Source organism: Podarcis raffonei, chromosome 5, assembly GCF_027172205.1.
Source record: "Podarcis raffonei isolate rPodRaf1 chromosome 5, rPodRaf1.pri, whole genome shotgun sequence".
Taxonomy (NCBI): domain Eukaryota; kingdom Metazoa; phylum Chordata; class Lepidosauria; order Squamata; family Lacertidae; genus Podarcis; species Podarcis raffonei.
The window spans coordinates 38,087,406-38,112,135 of NC_070606.1; the positions used below are offsets into that span (position 1 = coordinate 38,087,406).

The 24,730-nt window shown below is 44.8% G+C and overlaps 1 protein-coding gene across 2 annotated transcripts in view; it reads left to right on the top strand.

The window, feature by feature from the left end:
* The first annotated feature begins 22,712 nt into the window (after nucleotides 1–22,712).
* Nucleotides 22,713–24,730, top strand: part of PCGF5 (polycomb group ring finger 5) — a 33,576-nt gene continuing 31,558 nt past the window's right edge. Inside the window, exon 1 of one of the 2 annotated variants that reach the window (XM_053388687.1) lies at nucleotides 22,713–22,738. The gene's annotated coding sequence lies outside the window, so the exon portion shown is untranslated. Of the gene's footprint in view, nucleotides 22,739–23,152; nucleotides 23,288–24,730 lie in introns of those variants that run through there. The other variant, XM_053388686.1, reaches the window with a different exon arrangement.

Here is a 24,730-nt window from a genome sequence, read left to right on the forward strand (position 1 = left end):
GGCTTTAATTTTGCCTTTCCACCTGTACATGTGGCAAGACACTGAGATCTAGGCCAGCTCACCACCATTTGTACATGCTTGCTACTTAGTTTAAAACTTGTTTATCACATTGCTGTTGAAATGGAATACTCAGGATGAAACGGTAAAATCTGCTATGATAAAATGGGCACAAGATGTTGGACATAACATTATGTTTGCTGACTGGGAACAGTTGTGGACCACAGGTATGAAATTTACGGCATGTAATGCCTTAAGAGAGAATATTATGAAAATGATATACAGGTGGTACATGACACCAGTCAAGCTTGCAAAAATCTATCATTTGCCCGATAATAAATGTTGGAAATGTAAAGAAAATGAAGGTACATTCTTTCACCTTTGGTGGACGTGCCCAAGGATTAAGGCTTTCTGGGAGATGATTTATAATGAAATGAAAAAGGTATTTAAATATACCTTCCTGAAGAAACCAGAGGCCTTTCTCCTGGGCATGGTCGGCGAATTGGTGTTAAAGAAGGATAGAACTTTCTTTATGTATGCTACAACGGCAGCAAGAATACTCATTGCAAAGTATTGGAAGACACAAGATCTACCCACCCTGGAAGAATGGCAGATGAAGGTGATAGACTATATGGAATTGGCGGAAATGACTGGCAGAATCTGAGACCAGGGAGAAGAGTCGGTAGAAGAAGATTGGAAGAAATTTAAAGACTATTTACAGAAACATTGTAAAATTAATGAATGTTAAAATGATGTCGGAATGAAATTAAGTGGTTCTAGCAGCAATGTTATAAAGGAGTATGTAAAAATGGATGGTTAACAGGTGAAAATGTAAAGCTATAATATATTAAGATAAAGAATTAAGATAAAAACAAAAAGGGAAAGGATTTGCTGAATTAACCATTTGAACTGGAATACAAAAAAGGGAGGTGTGAGGAAGTCAGGGAAATAAGTAAATGAAAGGCAAGACATGGAAAGATGGATTTATTTTTAATTGTTTTTATTTTTTCTGTATTTTGTATTTTCTGTTTCTTTTTTCTATTTCTTTTTTTACTTTTATAACTCTTTCTGAAATTCTAATAAATATCATTTTTTTAAAAAAAAAAACTTGTTTATCACATATGCATGTTTCCCAGACATGTCTTAGAAACATCAGCCAAGATCCAAAGCACTGTTATGCTTGGACGTGCCATAGGCTGAAAGGAAAAACAAGCACACACACACACACACACACACACACACACACACACACAGTATGACCAAACTGGTTGAATAACTTGCTTCTTACAACCAAAGCACTGTGTTCATTTTCTCAGTTCCAAGAGAAACCAGTATTTTGTTTTATTTTTGAAGGTGAACATTTTGTCCCAGATGCTGTGTTTACCAAGGGGAAACTGGATTTTTCGTGGGAGTTCCTACACTGGCTACAAATTAGCCTTCTGTGCTAATTAATATTAACATGTAAGGCATTAATTAACATTCTGGTGCCTTTACATGAGAAACAGCTTGACCCAGCTCAACTGGGATGCTGGCTACTGACTAATGAAAAGTGTTCTGTTTAAGACATTGCCAGAACAATCTTGTTGCGCCTTAATTGCATTAGAAACTGGGAGTTGGCAGTTTTCCTACCAGATTGGAATTGGCCTCCTCAGGTTATTATGATATACAGTCTTTAAGAGCCCGGTTGTGGACTTGGGGAAAGGAGGGGAAACAGAAGGGCAAGGTGACTCTGGCCTTTATGGACATTAGCAAAGCTGAAAGCAATGAGAAATTATGTTTAATGTGTGGTGTGTCTACATGCGCTCAGTAAGTCCCGGTTATACCTCAGAAAATTGCTGTTTCTGAAAGAAGCGCTGGGAAGATATGGAATGAAAACATCTAAGAGCAGAGCTGTGAATGACCCTGGTCACACGTGACTAGCTATGTTCACATGGTCATGGCATGAATCACAGACTCATTCCTCAGTGGGATGGGAATCGCACAACAGTGAAATTGCTGCAAAGTGGCTGTGGTTCAGTTCGCAGAGCCGTCTTTCCTATTGGGCTTGCTGGTGCGTTGCGCCAGGGCGCTAGCCTCTCAGGGACGCCCCAGTGAGTAGGGGAGCTGTGCGGCTTTGCTGGCGGCCTCCCCTTTCCCTGCATGCCAGCAGCTGCGCCTTGCCAACCATATGCCTGGCAGGCGTGCAGCTTGCCTCCCAAGCCTCCGCGGGAGGAGAGCAATCCCTGCAGAGGCTTGGGAAAAGCTCAACAACTCTGGGAAACGGGGGGGGGGGAGGGATCTTTGCACCAAGGTGCTGGATATGCTTAAGACGGCCCTGTCAGTTAGCCTTGGGTTCTATTTTATAAAGGACAGTCCTCTATTGTTTGCGGGTGTTCTCTACTTGGTGGGTTAAGAGGAAGACCCACAGACCCATAGGAAGAGAATCTGCATCACAGGAGTGGACCAACAATGCATGTACGATGAATGTGTTTTTGATCACACAGCATGCAAGTGCAAATGCTGGTTAGTGATCTCAGTGTCTCAGCTGCCACACATAGATGGAGACAGGCATACACAGGCCCCACATTATCTGTGGTGTGGAAACGGGCTCTCCTCTTCTGCAAATTTATCCCTGTCTTATAAGAGAGGAAGCAGAGAACATACAGGTAATGCAGGTCCCCGTTGCCAGCTTTGCAAGTTAAGACAAACTGTGTGTACTATCTGTTCTAGCAGAGGAGCACATCACTGCAGCCCAAGCCTGGCACTTTGAACTGCTGCCTGAGTCACTTGCCCCAAATTCACAATGCTGATGGGGAAGAATGGTAGCAGAGCCTGTGTCTTGTTTGGTGTTTGTGTCAGGAGGAGTCCCTGACAGAAAAAACTATAGGAATTCTGAGCAGACAAGCATCAGCAATGCACCCTTCTTGTTGACAACAAGTGCCCTTTCTCCATAGTTCCTGTACCAATGTTCTCTCTTGTGTGCATAACACAAGGCCAGAGAAATATAGGGGCTATGTACCCTTACATCTGAGTTATGGTCTTCCCGTCTGGTGCTTATATACTGCTTTTGGTGGGTTGTAAATGGGCACTGAGTTGGTCTGAATCCGTTGCTCAGTTTTGGTGGAGGAGTTTGGGGGCAGGGGGATCATTGTTTTTTTGCCTTCCGTTGCATTTGATGCATGGTTTTCCTCATTAGTCTAATGCTGCTGGCAATGGGACTGTGGCGTAAAGGTGTATAGGGTTTGGCATATTATCTACTTATTTCATTTATACCCATTTATACCTAGTAGTCCAACACTCTATCCACTACGTTACACTGCCTGTCTATGTCTGCTTCTCCCTTATCATGTCAACATTATGCTCATGTCTCTGGCCCATCCTGCCTCTGGGCCTTCCACTGGCAGTGCAGATGGACCAGTGCTTTAGACAAACCAGCTTGGAGTCGCACTGCCATATTCACGATATCTCATTTCGTGAGAGCCACGTCTGGGTTTATGCTGGCATAGCTGGACTTCCGCCATATTCTAAATTCCCCAGCCAGCATATCTGCAATATCAAATTTCATCCTTACGCTAACTAATCAGGAGCCTCACTTTCGTTGTACATCCAAAATTAAATTTAGGCAGACAGAAGTGTCTGGGGAAAGGGCACAGGCTGCTAATTTTGAGCAGGGCCTAGCTAATCTTTTTTATCAGGATGACAAGCTTGCTATTTGCAGCATAGATTGGGGGCAGTTGACAGTAAATGCGGGCAAAAGGCAAGGGGCATTTCAGGGTGTGGACATATTGAAAAGATGATGAGAAAGAATGGTAAAAATGTTTGGTCTGTGATTAATAGTTCATTAGAGTTCCAAGTATCCCTATTTTCAAGGGACAGTCCTGGATTTACAGAAGCCATCCCAGTTTCTGATTTGATCCCAAAATGTCCAGCTTTTCCTTAGGATGTCCCCATTTCAAGGGAGGGTATGGAGTTATGTGACCCCCGAGCCAAAGAGATAAGTAACTATGCAACTGTTAGAAGACACCTGAAGGCAGCCCTGTATAGGGAAGGTTTTTTTAATGTTTACTGTTTTATTGTGTTTTTATATACGTTGGAAGACACCTTGAGTCTCTGGGCAACCCAGTCAGATGGGCAGGGTATAAATAATATTACTACTACTACTACTACTACTACTACTACTACTACTACTACAACTATTAAACAGGACACCCCTATTTTCACTGGAGTAATGTTGAAGGGTATGTTAAAGCAGATGAAGAATTTTTTCCACCAAGAAAATCTTGCTTGTGCTTCCTGAATAAATTATGCCAAAAAGGCAAATTTTGCATAACATTACACACACATCAATGTCTGAGTAGTGAAGTGTTTTAGAGGATCCAGGCCCACCATATATCATAGGTTTGATTTCCTAGGGGTGAAGGTAACTCGAGACTGCATTGTTTCTGTAATATAATTATGTATATGTGAGCCACACCTGCTAAGGGAAGACCCTTTGTCTCATCAAATGCACTAATATATTTTTTTATTCAAAAGAAGACTTAGGAGTGTTTAGAGGGTACTCCCGATTCTGCTTCGCTGTAGCGAAGTTTCCAGCACCTGATGTCATATATGATGTGTCAGGCATGGGAAAAGTGGCTTGCCCAAAACGGCTTGGCATACACAAAATTGTATGTGACAGATTCAGCTCCTTCAATGGCAAAACAATTTGACTGGATGTTGCCTGCTGGCTGCTATTAAAGCGAGATATCATTTTTAGGGTATTGCCCATGGACGAAAATGTCCGCGTTGAATATGCCCTTTTCTGTGGGTTGAGGAGTGCTGTGCATATCAGGCTCCCCGTTTTCAGCAAACACAGCTGCAATGTGGCAAGCAGACCCATGTGGAGATGCTCATGGGCCCCAAGACACGAAAGGCTCATGTTGTCCCTGTGGGATGAAGTTAGCGGCTCCTTGGAAATCCTGCAGAGTGCCGCAGTGCACATTCCGAGCGCAATATGCAAGGCATATTATCTTCTTCAAAATAAATAAATACATCTGTGCCACTCATAGCTTTTCCTGTGGGTGAGAGACAGATTTCCTACTGCTCTGTTTAAAAAAATTAATAGCAGATTGCATGGCATGTGTCTATCAGATTCCATCCAGAAAATGTCTCTTCCCAAATTGGAAACTGGGATCTAATATTGGCAGGTCCAGACGCAAAGGAGGAAGCAGAGGCATGACAGCATGCTGAGGAAGTCATGAATGCCAGGAATTCCAGAGTTATATACCACACAAATAGTCACCTTTTCTTTACCCAATGACGGGAGAGGAACGCAAACCAAACGACGTGGGCTATCTGCATGATTCACGACTGCAAGTTGAAAGCAGGCTAAAGTATGCCATCCTTGACATTAGGCAGAATGAGGTAGCTGCCTTAGGTGGCACGCGTGGAGTGTCGTGAAAGGGCAGCAGATTCTTTGTTATTTTATCGATTATTATTGCACTTTTCCTGACGGAGAGAAGAGGAGGTGCTTGTGGGATTTTCTGACCCAGGTGGCAAAATAATTTGGCCAGCCATGGGTGCTATGCACCTTCGCTGGAGGAGGAAGAGGGCGGTTGAAGGTTGCTGCTCAGTCCCATACGGCAAAACATCTGTGTTAGGTATGTACACTCACTGCTCTATACCTGTTGGGTGGGAACAGACTGCATTGCACTGACCTTCCCTGCCCTGGTTCAAGGTAATTTCCAAATGACTGGGCAAAGTGGCTTACATACAATACATAATAACAAACATTGCAATTACAACATAGGCTAATTTCACGATTTGAAAATCTGGATGTATGGCAACCCCATTACAACATAAATCATGCAAAATAATTAACAAATCAGTAAAACAATTGCCATTTATCAAATTTGGGTTTTCTATTGCATTTGAAAAAGAAGGGGTAAATTAACTTAATCTTGGAGAAATCCATCCTTAATCCTTCGTTCTAAAGAAACAAAAATATATACCAGTTCTTTCCTCCAAAGTCTTCATGATTACTTTTCCCATTACACTCAGTTTTCATGCAATCTGCTTACTGGCCCCCAAAGCAATCATTTTTGCATGAGGTGTTTATTTATTTAAGAATGATGTTCATTATATGTACATGAAAGCTTCTGAACTTAAGAAGGTCTGCTGTTATTCCTTGGATCGTTCTGATACTAGCAGTCCATGGAGACTTGTGCACAGTAATAGCTTTATAGGTGTTTCTGGTGATTTATAAGGAATCGCCAGTTTTCCATTCATTTATCCGAAGCCTCCCATGGAAATGTGGCAGGTTTACTTAGAAAGGAAGCTTCACTGCATCTCTTTCTATCCCTTGTCATGGAACCTGATCAAGAAAATATACAGGTGCAATTGTGAGAAGAGGGTGGGAAGAGCTACAACTCAGGGGCAGAGCACTTGATCCGCATGCAGAAGATTTCTGGTTCAATCCCCAACATTTCCAGTTAGGGATGCATATGATTCCTATCTGAAACCCTGGAGAACTCCTGAGCTACATGTCTGATTCATTATAAGGCAGTTTTCTGTTCTCTTTCTGAGTGCCAAAGGAAATGGTGCCTTCAGTTTTAATCCAGAAAAAATATATGGGATTCTGCCCAGAGCACTGTTTCGAGTATTATTATTTTAAGGATTGGCTTTTTAAAAAAGGCACTTAATAAACATTTGACTGGATAAACATGCCAAGCGCCTGGGGCGGGAGGGAGTTTTCGAAAAGCCAAAAACACAGCTCAGGTCATGGTAGGAAGAGGGGGGAAACACTGGCTGCAGTAGGGAGATCTGTCTGCCCATAATCTGTACTCTCTGCACAGAAGTACAGTGGTACCTCGGGTTACAGACACTTCAGGTTACAGCCTCCGCTAACCCAGAAATAGTACCTCAGGTTAAGAACTTTGCTTCAGGATGAGAACAGAAATCGTGCGGCCGCGGGAGGACCCATTAGCTAAAGTGGTACTTCAGGTTAAGAACAGTTTCAGGTTAAGAACAGACCTCCAGAACCATTAAAGTTCTTAACCTGAGGTACCACTGTATCAGCTTTCTAGAAGAACCACTGGCCTGCTTCCTATTGTACAGATTCAATATATAAACAAGGACTGCAGAACCTCTGGCAGGCCGTGGAGGCTTACCTGCATTAGGTTGTCCTATATGGCATCAGATGTGGGGAAGCTGCAGCTACAATCATAGAATCATAGAATCATAGAGTTGGAAGAGACCACAAGGGCCATCGAGTCCAACCCCCTGCCAAGCAGGAAACACCATCAGAGCACTCCTGACATATGGTTGTCAAGCCTCTGCTTAAAGACCTCCAAAGAAGAAGACTCCACCACACTCCTTGGCAGCAAATTCCACTGTCGAACAGCTCTTACTGTCAGGAAGTTCTTCCTAATGTTTAGGTGGAATCTTCTTTCTTGTAGTTTGGATCCATTGCTCTGTGTCTGCTTCTCTGGAGCAGCAGAAAACAACCTTTCTCCCTCCTCTATGTGACATCCTTTTATATATTTGAACATGGCTATCATATCACCCCTTAACCTCCTCTTCTCCAGGCTAAACATGCCCAGCTCCCTTAGCCGTTCCTCATAAGGCATCGTTTCCAAGCCTTTGACCATTTTGGTTGCCTTCCTCTGGACACGTTCCAGTTTGTCAGTGTCCTTCTTGAACTGTGGTGCCCAGAACTGGACACAGTACTCCAGGTGAGGTCTGACCAGAGCAGAATACAGTGGCACTATTACTTCCCTTGATCTAGATGCTATACTCCTATTGATGCAGCCCAGAATTGCATTGGCTTTTTTAGTTGCCGCGTCACACTGTTGGCTCATGTCAAGTTTGTGGTCAACCAAGACTCCTAGATCCTTTTCACATGTACTGCTCTCAAGCCAGGTGTCACCCATCTTGTATTTGTGCCTCTCATTTTTTTTGCCCAAGTGCAATACTTTACATTTCTCCATGTTAAAATTCATCTTGTTTGTTTTGGCCCAGTTCTCTATCTGTCAAGGTCGTTTTGAAGTGTGATCCTGTCCTCTGGGGTGTTAGCCACCCCTCCCAGTTTGGTGTCATCTGCAAATTTGATCAGGATGCCCTTGAGTCCATCATCCAAGTCGTTGATAAAGATGTTGAATAAGACCGGGCCCAAGACAGAACCCTGTGGCACCCCACTAGTCACTCTTCTCCAGGATGAAGAGGAACCATTGATGAGCACCCTTTGGGTTCGGTCAGTCAGCCAGTTACAAATCCACTGAGTGGTAGCATAGTCAAGACCGCATTTTACCAGCTTCTTTACAAGAATATCATGGGGCACCTTGTCAAATGCCTTGCTGAGATCAAGGTAGGCTACATCCACTTCGTTCCTTTCATCTACCAGGCTTGTAATTCTGTCAAAAAACGAGATCAGGTTAGTCTGACATGACTTATTTTTCAGAAATCCATGCTGACTATTGGTGATCACAGCATTCCTTTCTAGGTGCTCACAGACTGTTTGCTTAATGATCTGCTCCAGAATCTTCCCTGGTATTGATGTCAGACTGACTGGGCGGTAATTATTTGGGTCCTCTCTTTTCCCCTTTTTGAAAAAAGGGACAACATTTGCCCTCCTCCAGTCTGCCAGGACTTCGCCTGTTCTCCAGGAATTCTCAAAGATGACTGCCAGTGGTTCTGAGATCACATCTGCCAGTTCTTTTAATACTCTTGGATGCAGTTCATCTGGCCCTGGAGACTTGAATACATCTAAACTAGCCAAGTATTCTTGTACTATCTCCTTAGTTATTCTGGGCTGTGTTTCCTCTGCTGAATCATTTGCTCCAAATTCTTCAGGTCGGGCATTGTTTTCTTTATCGGAGAAGACTGAGGCAAAGAAGGCATTGAGGAGTTCAGCCCTTTCTGTATCCCCTGTTTGCATTTCACCATCTTCTCCTCTGAGTGGCCCCACTGTTTCTTTGTTCTTCCTTTTGCTACGAACATACCCATAAAAGCCTTTTTTGTTGCTTTTAACCTCTCTAGCAAGCCTGAGTTCATTCTGTGCTTTAGCTTTTCTGACTTTGTGTCTACACATGCTGGCTATTTGTTTGAATTCCTCTTTGGTGGTTTCCCCCCTTTTCCATTTTTTGTACACATCCTTTTTTAATCTTAACTCAGTTAAAAGTTCTTTAGATAGCCACCCTGGCTTCTTTAGGCACCTTCCATGTTTCCATCTCATTGGTATTGCCTGAAGTTGTGCTTTTACTATCTCCCTCTTAACAAACTCCCAGCCATCATGAACTCCCTTTCCTTTTAGTATTACTGTCCATGGGATCTCACCCAGCACTTCCCTAAGTTTTATGAAGTCGGCTTTCTTAAAGTCAAGAAATTGAGTCCTAGTATGCTTGGCTGCTCCTTTCCGCTGTATAGTAAACTTCAGAAGAGCATGATCACTCGCGCCTAATGATCCTTCCACTTCTACCCCACTAACCAGGTCATCAACATTGGTTAGGACCAGATCTAAAATGGCTGTTCCTCTTGTTGCTTCCCCCACTTTCTGAACAATGAAGTTGTCTGCAAGGCCAGTGAGGAATCTGTTTGACCTTATGCTCTTGGCTGAGTTTGACATCCAACAAATATCCGGGTAATTGAAGTCCCCCATTACTACTATCTCCCTTCCTTTTGCATGCTTGGCCATCTGTTCCAGGAAGGCATCATCTATGTCCTCCGTTTGGCTTGGGGATCTATAGTAAACTCCCACAATGAGGTCACTGTTATTCTTCTCTCCCTTAATTTTGACCCAAATGCTCTCACTTTGGCTTTGAGGTTCTAAATCTTGGATCTCTTCACAGGTATACACATCCCTGACATATAACGCCACTCCTCCTCCTTTCTTGTCTGGTCTGTTTCTCTGAAATAGATTGTATCCCTCCATTATTACATTCCAATTGTGGGACTTGTCCCACCAGGTTTCAGTGATGCCTATTATGTCATATTTAGTTTGCTGTACCAAGAGCTCAAGCTCATCTTGTTTATTTCCCATGCTTTGCGCATTAGTGTACAGACATTGAAGTCCATTAATCATTCCCCCGTGTCTCTTATTTAAGGATTTTTTCCTCCCACCACTAGGTCTGCGTGCTGTTTGCTCCATTTGGTCTATGACATTTGGATGATCATCTTCATCAATTGATAGACTCCTACCTTCAGGAGCACTGTCTCCCTCCCCCACATTAGTCAGTTTAAAGCCCTCCTGATGAGGTTTCTGAGATTTTTGGCAAAAACATTCCTCCCAACCGTTGTGAGGTGCAGCCCATCGCTTGCCAGAAGTCCATCTTCAAGAAACTGCAGTCCGTGATCTAAGAATCCAAACCGTTCCTGTTTACACCATTTGCGAAGCCAGCTGTTCACTTCCACTATTTTTCCCTCTCTCCCTGAAGCAGAGACTTGCAGAGTGACAGGAAAAGATTCCAAATTAAAGAAATGTCCACTTTTTGATGCAAAGGAAGGCATGGGAGCACTCTCAGACAGCACTCTTGAATCTTTCTTTGAAGCACCAGCAAAGGATCTTCCTCAGCATGTATGGCTGAAAGCCCACCAGTAAAGGAAAAACCGTCCCTTCGCATCACTGGCTTGAATTCGAGATAGTGGTGCCAAAGAATCTTCTTCTGCAGGCATGCCTCTTGACATTCCTGGCCCACAAAGGCAAAATGTTGCTGTGGGTCGTCCGGTGACATCAGATGACTGACAGTTCTTCAACTTTTTCAGATGCAGGACCCCCTTTTAACCTAGGGTTGCCATACGTCCAGAATTCCCTGGACAAAGGCAGTATTCAGCCCTCATAAGCAGCATCCAAGAGGAAAACCCTGAAATGCCCAGGAAAATCTGGACATATGGCAGCCCATGCCAGTAGTGTCGATTTTGATGAATTTCATTAAAAATAGCTCAAAAACTCATTTTTTAAAAAATAGATTTCTCAAAAAAAAAGCACAACCACCTTTGTGTCCGGATTTTCACTTTTTGAAATATGACAACCCTATTTTAACCCAAACGTGCATTTCGGGACCAATTTGAAGACCAGTGCTTTAAAAGGTAAAACAAAATTAATCGGAGTCCCATTTGTTAAAGGGGGAGGGCGGAGTTTTACATACGGTTACTTCTGAAGCTCAACATCAAAAAAACTAAGATCATGGCCACTGGTCCCATCACCTCCTGGCAAATAGAAAGGGAAGAAATGGAGGCAGTGAGAGATTTTACTTTCTTGGGTTCCATGATCACTGCAGGTGGTGACAGCAGTCACAAAATTAAAAGACGCCTGCTTCTTGGAAGAAAAGCAATGACAAACCTAGACAGCATCCTAAAAAGCAGAGACATTGCCTTGCCAACAAAGGTCCGTATAGTTAAAGCTATGGTTTTCCCAGTAGTGATGTATGGAAGTGAGAGCTGGACCATAAAGAAGGCTGAGCGTCAAAGAATTGATGCTTTTGAATTATGGTGCTGGAGGAGACTCTTGAGAGTCCCATGGACTGCAAGACGATCAAACGTATCCATTCTTAAGGAAATCAGCCCTGAGTGCTCACTGGAAGGACAGATCGTGAAGCTGAGACTCCAATACTTTGGCCACCTCATGAGAAGAGAAGACTCCCTGGAAAAGACCCTGATTTTGGGAAAGATGGAGGGCACAAGGAGAAGGGGACGACAGAGGACGAGATGGTTGGACAGTGTTCTCGAAGCTACTAACATGAGTTTGACCAAACTGCGGAAGGCAGTGGAAGATAGGAGTGCCTGGCATGCTCTGGTCCATGGGGTCACAAAGAGTTGGACACAACTAAACGACTAAACGACAACACTTCATATTCATGAGAATGGTTTCAGATTCTACATTGCATGACTGGAGCCTTCTTGGCACCTTGTGCAAGAAAGAGGATGAAGAAAGAAATCCAGCAGGAGGAGGGGGCGAAGCTTAGGTGGTTTTCCACTAAAACACATTTTCCCTGACTGTAAGTCTCAACCCTGCCCTCTACTGACTGGAGGCTAGCAAGGTTGCTTATACCCAACAACAACAAAAAGCAGATTGAAACAGAGCATCAACTTTAAAAGCAGCCTAACTAAAAGCCCCATGTAAATGTATATGCATTTGCCCTACAACTTAAAAAGGTTCATATTTGTAGCAGATTTAAGCAGGGCAACTACTTCTCTAAGTCCACATATGAGAGCAGGACTTTGCCAAAACTGCTTTTGAGTACAGTGGTACCTCAGGTTACAGACGCTTCAGGTTACGGACTACACTAACCCAGAAATAGTACCTCGGGTTAAGAACTTTGCTTCAGGATGAGAACAGAAATCGTGCTCCGGCGGTGCGGTGGCAGCGGGAGGCCCCATTAGCTAAAGTGGTACCTCAGGTTAAGAACAGTTTCAGGTTAAGAACGGACCTCCAGAGCAAATTAAGTTCTTAACCCGAGCTACCACTGTACTGTGCATTTCATTCAATCATCATTTTATTCACTTGTTGTTGTTTTGGGGGTTTTTTTTGGCTGAAGTAACTAAACGAAATGTGAAAACAATTTGCATTATGAGTGGTGCCGCTCTATTTGATAGACCCATCAATAAGGATTTAAATCATGGCTGCCAGCTTTAATTGATTCATTGGTGCAATTAAATTATTGAAGATTAAGCTGGATTCAAAATGCAGGGTTTGGGCTTTTTTTAAAAAAAGCTACTAGTCTTTGAGCTAACCCTGTTTTAGACTTTTTATTAGTATAATTATTAAAAAACAACAACTTTCTTTACTACCTCTGCTAAACTGATTTTGATTGCTGCCTTTGCAGGGTTGGCATACTATATGTTACCCACATTTATTTCAATAAGATATTAGAAACTGGCATCTGAAGAGAAAACACTAGGGTTTGAACTGAATGCTTTAAAGTCTCACTGATTTCAATGGGAGAGGTTAAAATAATGCTTAGCCTCCTACTGAATCAGTGGGCAAGATCCAACCCAAAGCAGAGCAATACGCAACCCAGCCCAATCCTATTTATTTAGAAGGCAGTCCCACTGACTTCAATAGGATTTACTCCCAAGTAAGGATTGTTGTTAAAGTCGCATTGATTTTAGAAGGGCTGAAGATGAGGCAGAAAATCCCACAAGAAGTTCCCCTCTTCTGGCAATAAGAACACAATAATAATAAATTAACTGCCCTTGCACAGCATCCAAAACCAGCTGCCTGAGGTGGCTGCCTCCTTCTGCCTAATGGTAGGGCCAGCCCAGCCCCACTAAAAGAAGTAAGCACACAAAGCAAGCAGAACTACAGAAAGCAGAGGCAAGGAAGTCATTAAAAATGGCACATCACAACCCACCACCTTGTTAAGGCAATTAACAGATTTCCTACCCACGATTTCTGAAGCATCGGTGGAATAAAGGGGGCACCAAATGTCTCCATTTCCTCTTGTAGGGTTTGTGAATGAAATCGACTCATAGCTTTAAAAATCTGGCAATGCCTGCATCTAGCAGCCACATCTCCAAGTGGAACAGTTTTAGCTACATGCCGATCCAAGATACTGTACTTTCTTCCTTATCATTCCATCTGCACTCCCTCCTACTGTTGTTGTTGTTTTACCCACAGCAACTTAATTCCTATTTTAATTTGAATTAAGTTACTGAGAACTGTGCCAGCTGTATTCCAAAGACTTGGGGGTCATTTACAATACTATGATAAAACTTACCAAACGTTCACACACATACACACCAGAACCATGATTTTGGTCATATAAATCTAGCACAAATGAAAAAAATTCAGCACTTAACAGAAAGATGATCCTGGGAAAGAGAACTCTGAGATACATAATGTAATATACATACGTAATGCACAAGGAAGACAGCCTTTTGATTTAAATATATGTTGTCTCCAATGCTATACCAGTGGGGTTCTGCTAGTGTAATGGGACTTCCATTTCCTCTCCTACCTCCACCCCCCAAAATCTGCTCTAGAGGGTCTCTCAAATCTCAACTCTCTGGAGCTGATTTTGAGAGCACACAGGGGACAGAGGAGACACGAAAGGGAGAGTAAATTACCGTATTTTTTGCACCATAACACTCACTTTTTTCCTCCTAAAAAGTAAGGGGAAATGTCTGTGCGTGTTATGGAGGGAATGCCTACGGGTGGCATGCCTACGGATTTTCCTCCTCTAAAAACTACATGCGTGTTATGGTCAGGTGCGTGTTATAGAGCGAAAAATACGGTACCTTGCTCACATGGAAGTCCCTTGCACCAACAGAACTGCAGACATATCTATCTATCATCTATCTATATCTATCTATCTATCTATCTATCTATCTATCTATCTATCTATCTATATCTATCTATCATCTATCTATCTATCATCTATCTATCTATCTATCTATCTATCATCTACCTATCTATATCATCTGTCTGTCTATCTATCTATCTATCATCTATCTATCTATCTATCATCTATCTATCTATCATCTATCTATCATCTATCTATCTATCTATCATCTATCATCTATCTATCGATCTATCATCTATCTATCTATCTATCATCTATCATCTATCATCTTCTAAACATTTTCTCACTTCACACCAAAGTTACCTAGAAACCCCAAACTAAAAGGCAGGAATCTGTGCCAAGCAAACCTTAACGTGACTCTTCAATATCACCAGATAATGCAAGCGCGCACACACACACACACTTAAACAAGTTCCTTGCTTGATATGGCAGTACTTTATTAATTTTACTCCATATAGACAGCCAGAACCACAGCACTTTTGCAAACATAAGGCTCTGCTGAGGTTGGGGATAGGTAAAACTGTCAATTTCACTTTCTCACTATTTCTCATTTCCCCACACTTAAATTCAATTATCCACAACAGTTTTTATGGCTTTGTTTTATAAAGCCCTCATTGAAGGTCATCAGCATTTAAGTGCAAATTTCTCATAATATGCAATTTTTGGCATGAAATTTTGCCTAACAAACACATTTTTGCAAAACCTATTTCCCCTAGTATTTATATTTTCTTTACTATAATACATTTTTGTATATTATTTTCACTAATATATGCATTTTATGCACATTTTACCTTAGTAATTTCATTTTTGTATCCATTACATAACTAGAGAAGGGATACCCACCCATTTTTTATCTGGCACAGAGCCATTTCCTTTGTTACCTTAATGACTCATATTTAGAGGGTCATTATCAATAAGCTTGTCTGGCTATTCCAACAATTTGAATCCTTCCTTAGATTTTAAAACTTGCTGGATCCAGGAACTAGAAAGGACAAGGCATACGCCCCAATACTATTCTAGCTAAGCTTCTCTTATTGTGGTTTTAAATAACCTCCAAGTGCCCTGAAGACATTGAACTATCTTGAGCTTCCTTTTCAACTTTTAACTTCCTCTTAATAAATTCCTTCATTTTTTTTTTTTTGAGGTTTCCCTCTATTGAACTTAAATATGACTTTGTTGGACTTTGTGGACACCTTTCCAGTTACATATATGCTGAACTTTAGCTGGGGTATGTGTGTGTTGCCAACTGGTTTGAGAAAACATAGATCAAACCATGGACACGACTCCCGGTTGCCTTCCCCCTAGCTGGTTCTAAAGGATCAACTTCTCACAGGTCAACTGTTTACCCAGCCTGGTGACTGTAGCTGCATCATCCACTATTAAACTATTTTCTTCCTTAGCTGCCTCTCTTGATTTCTCTCTGCATCTCAAGATCACTCTCAAAGTTTTGGTCATGCCACAAGTACAACATGACTTTTGGGGCTTGGTATTTCCACCCACAACAATTCTGCTGAGGAGATTGTTCCTCTTAAGTTACCTGCTTCATTGGATTTCATTCTGCTCTTTTTGACATATACTGCAGAATGCCCTTCCACCTTCCTCAGGGGTCACATGAACCTTTCTATCTCAGCTCAGTCACTGAGCTCATCTCTCCAAGTTGGTGAGGCTCATTTGACAGAAACAAGAAATCAAGCCTTTAGTGTCATTGGCTGGGTCCTGCGAAATACACTGCCAATTTGAGATTCAGTGGGTGCCTTCTGTGCTAACTTGCTGAAACACCTGTCGAAAACTTTCATATTCCACCAGGTCTATGCAAGCAGTTAAGAGTGCAGCCCCCACAATGGGTTGTTGATCTTTGTTGTCAACTTGTTTTTAACCCTTTATGCTTTTATTGTATGGTTTTGTCTTATTTTTACTGTTGTAAACCGCTTTGGTTTTTTGTGTGTGATATAGCCACATAAACATATTTTTATTAAATTAATAGGTAAGGTGTTCATGGACATTTCATGGCAAGGCACATTTGGTATGTAAGCAGCAAGATGGCAAATTGGTTGTTCCCATGTTTTGGTTAAGCCGCACCAGTAAGCAGCACATCGCTCCTTTTCTGCACTCAGTACTATGAAAGGCTTTACCAACTGCAAGTGTTGTAGTTGTAAAACCACATTAGCGCTGCTTGATCTTTCAAGACACGTATCATCACAGGAATAGATGGGACACACAGATGTGCAAGTCCATCATTTCGTGGTGATGACAAAGTACTGAAATGAGAAGATCTGTTGCTTAGAGGAAACATGTAAATGTTGGGAAGTGGAACAGAGTCCCACAGAGCAGTCAAAAACTCCGCCAGTGGAGGAAGTGAAAGTGGTAGTATAATTAAAAGAACAATTCGCCAGCTGGTGTCAGGAACGTCTCCCCCCCCCCCCCGAGTGCAGCAGAAGAGTCAGCCTCAGAAACTGAGCTGAGCGAGAAAGGGGCCGACTCTGCAAATGAGAGCTGTCTGTCAGAGTTTAGAGAGGACAGCCCGGCCCACCTCCTTCCCAAGGAAGACATGGTTAACTCCCAAGGAGAGGAAGAATTGGAAGTTGGCCAAAGCCTTGCCAGGCAACCAGCAGATAAGCCAGAGTCTGAGGCTGTGTCTTCTGGAGAAGAGACAGGCCAGCCAATCAGTCCCAAAACGAGGAGACTGGAGAAGCTGAGAGAACAACAGAAAGGAAGGAGAAGAAAGGTGGAATTTTGGCAGCCTTCCTGTTGGGGGAGGGACGATGAGTCAGATTGAGCAACTACTGTTAACGATAGCATGCAGAATGCCATGCTCTGGATGTGTTTTTCTTGTAAATAAACTTACATAAAACTGACAGAGATTCCTTGCTGCTTATCAGGCTGCTTGGCTGCCAGAGATTGTTATAGCCTGAGACACAGTTCAGTGCTCTGGGCACCATAGGAAATAACTCTGATAGAATAGCCCCAACATTTAGGTTTAGTTAAGGAATAAGGGGTCATTTTGGCTCATAAGATGGCATAGTTTAAGGGTGTCTCTGAGACAGTCCGCTTTATGAAATTAAGCAGGACTGGGTTTTGGGAGTCCTACGAACGGTGCCTTGAGCTTCCTAAGAAGAGGCCAGCATTCTGTCCCCACATTGGCCAACCAAATACCTAGTGGAAACTCCTTCCTCCGAGACTTCCTGTGATGGTTGCGCATTCTGTGGTGGCACCAGGGGTCCTGTGAGGAGGGGAGGGTGGGGAGGCGGCTAAAATATTTTTGCACTAAATTTTGTTTAATAAATAAATATATTACATCTATTAACTGTGTGTTTAATTATATGCATTCAATTAACTGTGCCTATTAAAAATATTAACTATATTGAAAACACTTTTAATTTACAATATGGAAATTTAATCCAGTGTGTGGCATGCAGATTCTGTGCCGAAGTACCAATAGATACTCTTGCGGCCTACTTGGTCTGAGAGGTTGGACCGCCCCGGGCCAATCTCATCCTAACCACTGGGTTTCAGAGACTTTAATGGGGGGCAGGGAGACAAACCTCTCTTTACACATAGAATATTTCCATTCAGCTATATGCTATACAGCAACGTAGTACATGAGTAATAAGAAAATATTTAAAACAACAATTTGCCCATCTTGTAAAATTTAGCTACAGAGGAATGGTTTCCATTCACCATAAACACAAAGAAATTAATGAAGTGTACAAGCTACATGATCCTCTGAAAGCTGAGCTGTTTGTCCCATTCACTTCAAAAGGAAGCACTTGCCCCCTATGCTAAACTTTCCCATTGAAACTAATGGGTTTTGTTTTGAGCGTATTAACTTTGGCTGGGTTCTGCCTGCTGCTAATACTTTTACCAAACAAAAACTATGCAAACAGCTAAGCATCTTCTCAGCTGAATATTTACCCAAAGGCTAAAACTCCCCAGGAATGCTTCAGAAGCTGTTGATTTAAGAGTTATTCTGAATCAACCACCTTTGTTTACATAGGTCAGAAATCCCACACGGTTTCAGCCAGGCACTCTTAGGGCCTTTCCATATGTTTTGAAAACAAGCCTGCCCTTTCCTTTTAGCGCTATTAGGGTTGGCAGCATTTTCTGGCCCCGCTCCTATGGCTTTTAACATTAGCCGTGCAGAAATTAAGTAGGCTAAGCTTTCCCCATTACATTTTCTCCATGCCAGGAAAAGCTTCCCATGCTCAGTTTCTGCATGTCAAGCTGCTGTTAAAAGCACAGGAAGAGGTCCAGTTGGGCTTGGATGCTTGTGCGTTTGTTTGTAAAAGTTGGCAATCTTAAGCACAGCATTTCCTCTAGGTAGATATGTGACTACAGGGGTACCTTGGGTTAAGAACTTAATTCATTCCGGAGGTCCGTTCTTAATCTGAAACTGTTCTTAACCTGAGGTACCACTTTAGCTAATGGGGCCTCCCGCTGCCACCACGCCACCGTTGTGCGATTTCTGTTCTCATCCTGAAGCAAAGTTCTTAACCTGAGGTAATATTTCTGGGTTAGCAGAGTCTGTAACCTGAAGCGTCTGTTACCTGAGGTGTCTGTAACCCGAGGTACCACTGTATGTTTATAGGCAGATGAAGTAAGGCATGTTTAGTGAACATGCTGCCCTCCACAAGAACATCAGAAGAGCCTGCAGGATCAGGCCAATGGCCCATCTAGTCCAGCATCCTGTTCTCACAACCAGGTTCCTGAGGGAAGCCTGCAAGCTGAACCCAAGCACAAAAGCACTCTCTCTCCTCATGTGGTTTCCGGCAAGCAGCGCTGCCTCCAGCCGTTGTGGCTAGTAGCCATGACTGCCCTATCCTACACCAATTTGTCCAGTTCTCATTTAAAGCCATCCAAGTTGGTGGTCATCACTGCATTCTGTGGGACCAAGTTCCATAGTTTAACTATGCACTGCATGAAGAAGTCGTTTCTTTTATCTGTCCTGAAAATCCCAGCATTCAGTGTCATTGGTTGTCTGCATTGGTTGCCTGGATGTTGCTGGGCAACAACTTCCATCAGCCTTGACCATTGACCATGCTGGCTGGGGCTGATGATAACTGGGGGTACAACAACATCTGGAGGGTATTGTGTTGCCTAGAACTGAAGCAAGGGAAGGGATGCCTGACTGTGGGGAAATACAGTCATACCTCAGGTTGAATGTGCTTTAGGTTGAGCGCTTTCGGGTTGCGCTCCGCGGCAACCCGGAAGTAACAGAGCGCATTACTTCTGGGGTTTGCTGCTCGCGCATGCGCAGACACTCAAAATGATGTCACGTGCATGCGCGGAAGCGCCACCATGTCTTACGTTCTGTTCAGGATGCTGGTAGCTTCAAGAACACCATCCAACCATCTCATCCTCTGTCGTCCCCTTCTGCTTGTGCCCTCCATCTTTCCCAACTTCAGGGTCTTTTCCAGGGAGTCTTCTCTTCTCCTGAGGTCACTAAAGTATTGGAGCCTCAGCTTCATGATCTGTCCTTCCAGTGACCACTCAGGGCTGATTTCCTTCAGAATGGATAGGTTTGATCTTCTTGCAGTCCATGGGACTCTCAAGAGTCTCCTCCAGCACCATAATTCAAAAGCATCAATTCTTCGGCGATCAGCCTTCTTTACTGTCCAGCTCTCAATACTCTCCAATGCTTACTTCTGATGAAATATACAGAGGATCAGGATACATGAGTGTTCCTGCTCAGTGTTTCCCTGCACTGACCCCCTTTCTTGGTGGTACTATCCTGCTCTCCTGTGCATTTCCCAACCTAATTTGTCAGCTTTCGTTTAAAAATAAGTTTCTAGCCCTTTGGGGGGGGGAGGAATGCATTGGCAGTTTCCCACCCAACCATCAACACTGTTTCTGTCTTCCACTCTTCTGGGCCATGAGTGACAGGGCTGTGCTATGACTGACAATGAGATCACTGTGACAGCGACAGCCATGATGTGCTTCCTTCCTTTTGCACATATTGGCTGGTGAAGGAGAAAGGGACAAGAATTCTACACTCTCCGTCTTGAAAGGTAGTGCAAGGGAGGGCTGTATTACTTCAGCCCCTCCCCCCACTCTTATGCTCTTAACTGGGTGCCCCATGCTCGGTGAAGCTGATGTAGAACTACTGGAGGGCACCAGGTATTTAAAGGCTAGGGCTATTTAGAGATTGGTGGATATGGACTGGCCCTTGGGGGCAGCTGGTGGACTATTTAGGCAAGCAGGGTACTACAGCATAGGCGGCACCCTCAAAGCCAGCAGCTTATTTTAACTCTCCTCCCCCTCCATTTTGCTTCCTGCCCCACCCATCAGCTGCTGTGTGTAACTTAGGATGGCCTAGCCTACCTCACAGGGTTGTTGTGAGGATAAAATGAAAGGAATAACCATGCATGACACCTTGAGCTCCTTGGAGGAAAGGTGGGATCTAAATGTAATAATAACCATCCTCTTTTGTTGCTGGAGTTTTTCAGAGTTAAGACCTTGCAATCTCACAATATAGGATACCAAAAAGATACAAAGTCAGTCTTTCTAGCCCAGTATTGTCTACACTTTCAACAGTCCTCCAGGGTTTCAGGCAGCTTTGCTCCAACACCACATGTTATTGGACTATGTTATAAGAAAAAACCTGCTCCTTATCCCTTATGGGGTATCCAAGAGCCTGTATAGAGTCCTTAAGTGGGTTCCCTATCAGTAGGCGAAAATAACAGAGGCCAACCAGAGAATACTGAGAAGCAAAGCAGCTAGTAAGCCTGATCTTTATTAAACTGTTGCAACAGGGTCCTCACTCACCACACACAGGAAGGAGGAGGAACCCCAAACAATGGTGCGCAAGCCCTTATATAGACTTTTGTAATTGCCCACCCCGTAGCTCAAGACCACCCCCCAAAACATCATACATACATCACTGAAGGAGGCGTGTTCACAGCAGAAATCCTGTTTGCCAAGATATCTGTTAATGGTCTCCGATTGCTTTACCTGGGCAGCTTGGCCACTCTTTTGTGATGGTAAATACTTTTAGATCCTGAATCCAGGTCACAGGCTCACCCTATTCATACACAGATACACCCTTAAGACAGATAGGCAAAAGACAATGGAGAAGCTTGCAGAGAAATATTTTAGGTCAATTTGGGAGAGTCAAAATGGTTTGGGAGAGTCAAAATGACTTCAGGATTCCTCTCCTGTACTATTTCAGACACGTGGTTTATATACTTATGTATGTGTTTGCATTGTACATTTATGGACATTAATTTTATAGAATTCTTATAACAGACTACAATTCCCACCATCCCTATTCACTGGCCATACTGGTTTGGGCTGATTGAAGTTGTGATCCAAATGTCTGGAGGGTACCAAGGTGGGAGAGGCTAGTATAAAGAAAACGACAGAGAATTTTGCAGCACCTTAAAGACTTAAAAACTTTCTATGGGATGAACTTTTGCAGACTACAGTCCACTCTTCACCAGATGCACGAAGTGTTGTCCTGAACTGCAGGAACACGGAAGGGGCAAGGTGTGTGTGTGTGTGTGTGTGTGTGTGTGTGTGCGCGCGCAAACAGTGAGGTCAGGATAAACGAATTGCAAGGAAGCACAGACAGTGACCATTCTTATTTCATCATGGTGATTTACAAAAAAAGTAGCTGAGAACACATCTTGGTATTGGTAAGCCAATTAACACATATGTGCTAAAAAAATCCTTTGTCTCAGTTCTATTCACCAGTGATAGCCTTTAACGTGTAGCCCAGCAGTCTCCCTGGGGGCGCTTAGTGCCAGTCCTCTTTACCTGTGGGGTGTGTCCGTGTGTGTGATTTGATTAAAACTGGGGTCTAGAAGCGGGGCATGGATTTCATTAAGAAGCTCCCACACCCCGCCTTCCTTTCTCCACAATTAGATCACGGATTCGCTGTAGAGCAAATGCAATATGGGATTCCGCTTATACGCCCACAATAGTAGTATAACTCAGGGCATGCCAACAAGCACAAAGTAGCGCGTCATCAGGGCTGCAGAGGCGCAGGAAAGCTGCCCCACGATTGTATTTGGTTATCTCACGTCGGAATAAACTCTCCCACCACGCTGTTGCTACGCTCTAACAAGTGCCTGATCACACTTTCAGGGTGGGCAGGGGGAGTCTGACTGAACTTAGTGCGACTTCACTTGTGCGCAAAACATAACTGGAATCGGGCTGCGCTTATTCCCTTTAGTTGCGTCCCCCTCGTCCCTCTTTTTAATTGCTGGAAGATGTTGAGACTGAGCGGACAAGAGATCAGCGAGAGTAATAATATTCTAACCCCCACCCCGCTTTTTCTCTTTTTGCTAGGGGAGTTTGCGCCGCGGGCACCGGACTGCTCTGTCTCTCGCGCGCGCGCCATTCACGGCTAAGAATTCCCGTCAATCCGAAGGCGCGGGTAAGGGCAGGCTGGAAGGGCCGCGGCTTCGCGGGACCTCGGCGCGCATGTGCGACGCGCACGCTCCTTCCGCCGGAGCCCTGGCAGCATGTGCGCAGCCAGGCCACGAAGGGTAAACTCCGCGCTCGCCAAAAGGGCCGCCCGACACCATTGGCTCCGCTTGCGCGCGCGCACGTGTGTGTTGGGGGGGGGCGGGAGAGAAGGCGAGTGTGGAAGCTTCGGGAGCGCGCGCGCGACGGGAGCTGAAGTCCCCTCAAAGCGGGGCAGAACTTGCCAGCCCTGCTCTTCCCCTGCGGGGCTCCGTGTGTTGGCGGCATGGCTGCGAGGCGGCGGCGAGGGCGGGCGGCGAAAGGCTGTGCCCCAGTTTGCGTCCAATCAGAGAGTGCATTGCGTGCACCGAGCAGGGCAGCAATGCGTAAACAACCAGCCCTGGGAAAGTCCTCCGCCCCCCTGCGCCGCTCCCTCCGCGCCGCTCCGCGCGAGGCTTCCTCCTCCTCCTCCTCCTCCCCGTCCTTTCTCCTCCTCCCTCCCCCGTGGAAGTCCTGTCAGCTGAACAGCAGCGCCGAGCGCGCCTCGATTCCCCGCGCCGCCTCGCCTGCCTCCCGCCCGTAACTCCCGCGCCGCGTCCTCGGGGCGCTCCCGCTGCGCTGCTCGGGGGAAGGTAAGGGAAAGCGTCTTGCCCAGCCAGCCCGCTCGCCCCCGGCCGCCCTGCTGCTCCCTCGCCACCCCAGAGGAAAGTTAAGGCGGGGGAGGGCAGCGGGATGGCGTCGGGGGGAGGGAGGGAGGAGGAGGGCTCGTCTGTCATAACAAGTTGCTGAACGTGCTTCTGCCGGAATCGCGCCTTGCAGCAGCAGCAGCAGCACCCGAAGCCAAAGGCGGGCTGGGAAGCGAGGCTGCTCCTGCGAGGTTCGGGAAGGGGCCGGAGCGGAGAGTTAACTTTCTCTCCCGCGTCCCCGCCGCCTCCTATAATTAAGGAACCTGCGTCGAGTCAAGGGAAGCTGGGACTTCCCATCACTGGAAAGGGGCAGGAAGGTGTCCGGGCGATGGTGCCTGGGAGCTTCGCAATGGGGCACCGAGCGCAGCACCACCAGCACCGCATCCTCTTGGGTGTCTCTTGCATTTGGCTGCTGCGTCGCTTCTTCCCTGCCGGGCTTTTTTCTAGCATGTCGCTAGTTTTTGACGGAAGGCGCCTTGTCCGGAGGAGCGCCCGTTCCGCCGGCTCCTTACTCCCGAGGTGGCTCGGCCGGCTTCCGCTTCTGGAGCTTGCTCGGATCATTCTTATATAAGATGTCACAGGAGGAGGAGATGGAGGAGCGACGCGCGTCCTGGATGTGGCGAAGGGAGAGCTGGGCGCTCGCTCGGTGTTGACGGCGCCAATGGGCCACGACGCCGCGGACGCGCACACACACACACCTGTCTGATCTCAAAAGTGAAACTGACATGCTGATATTACACCTGATCTCGCGGGTGCAGTAAAGGGGAGCGTTAAAGGCACTCAGGACTGAGGCATCCCCCCTTCAGGCTCCTGGTACCCATCTCCCAGGGCGCATAGTTGTTCTCCCCGCCCCCGCACTTACGTCATGAAGGAAATAGGGAATAAATATTTGAGGAATTGGGGGCGTGGGTGAAGGGGAAGAGAATCCGGCGCCGTTTCGAATCCGGCCGATTGAGAAGGACCTTCGGTGTAAAGTGGTTTGTGGATTACAACCCACGTGTGTTTTTGCTTGTTAGTATGGCCCGGATATGGTGACTGAATGGATGAATCATCAGTTCCACAGAATAGTGACTCACCTCGCTCTGTGTGTGTTGAGAGAGAGAGAGTAAGATGGACTCACTTACACACACACATTGTAAAAAGATACTAATTGTCCAAAAGCTGTTTTTATTTTATGGTTTTCGCCATTTAATTGTCACAACAACCCTGTGAGGTAGGTCAGGCCAAGAGATGGTGACTGGCCCAAGGTCACCTAGTGAATTTTATGGCTCAGTGAGGATTTGAACCCTGCTCTCCCAGGTCCTAGTCCAACACTCTAACCACTATCACATAACCACCTATGTCATTCTTAACACATTTTGCCTGGGATTGGAGCCTGCTTTCATGCAC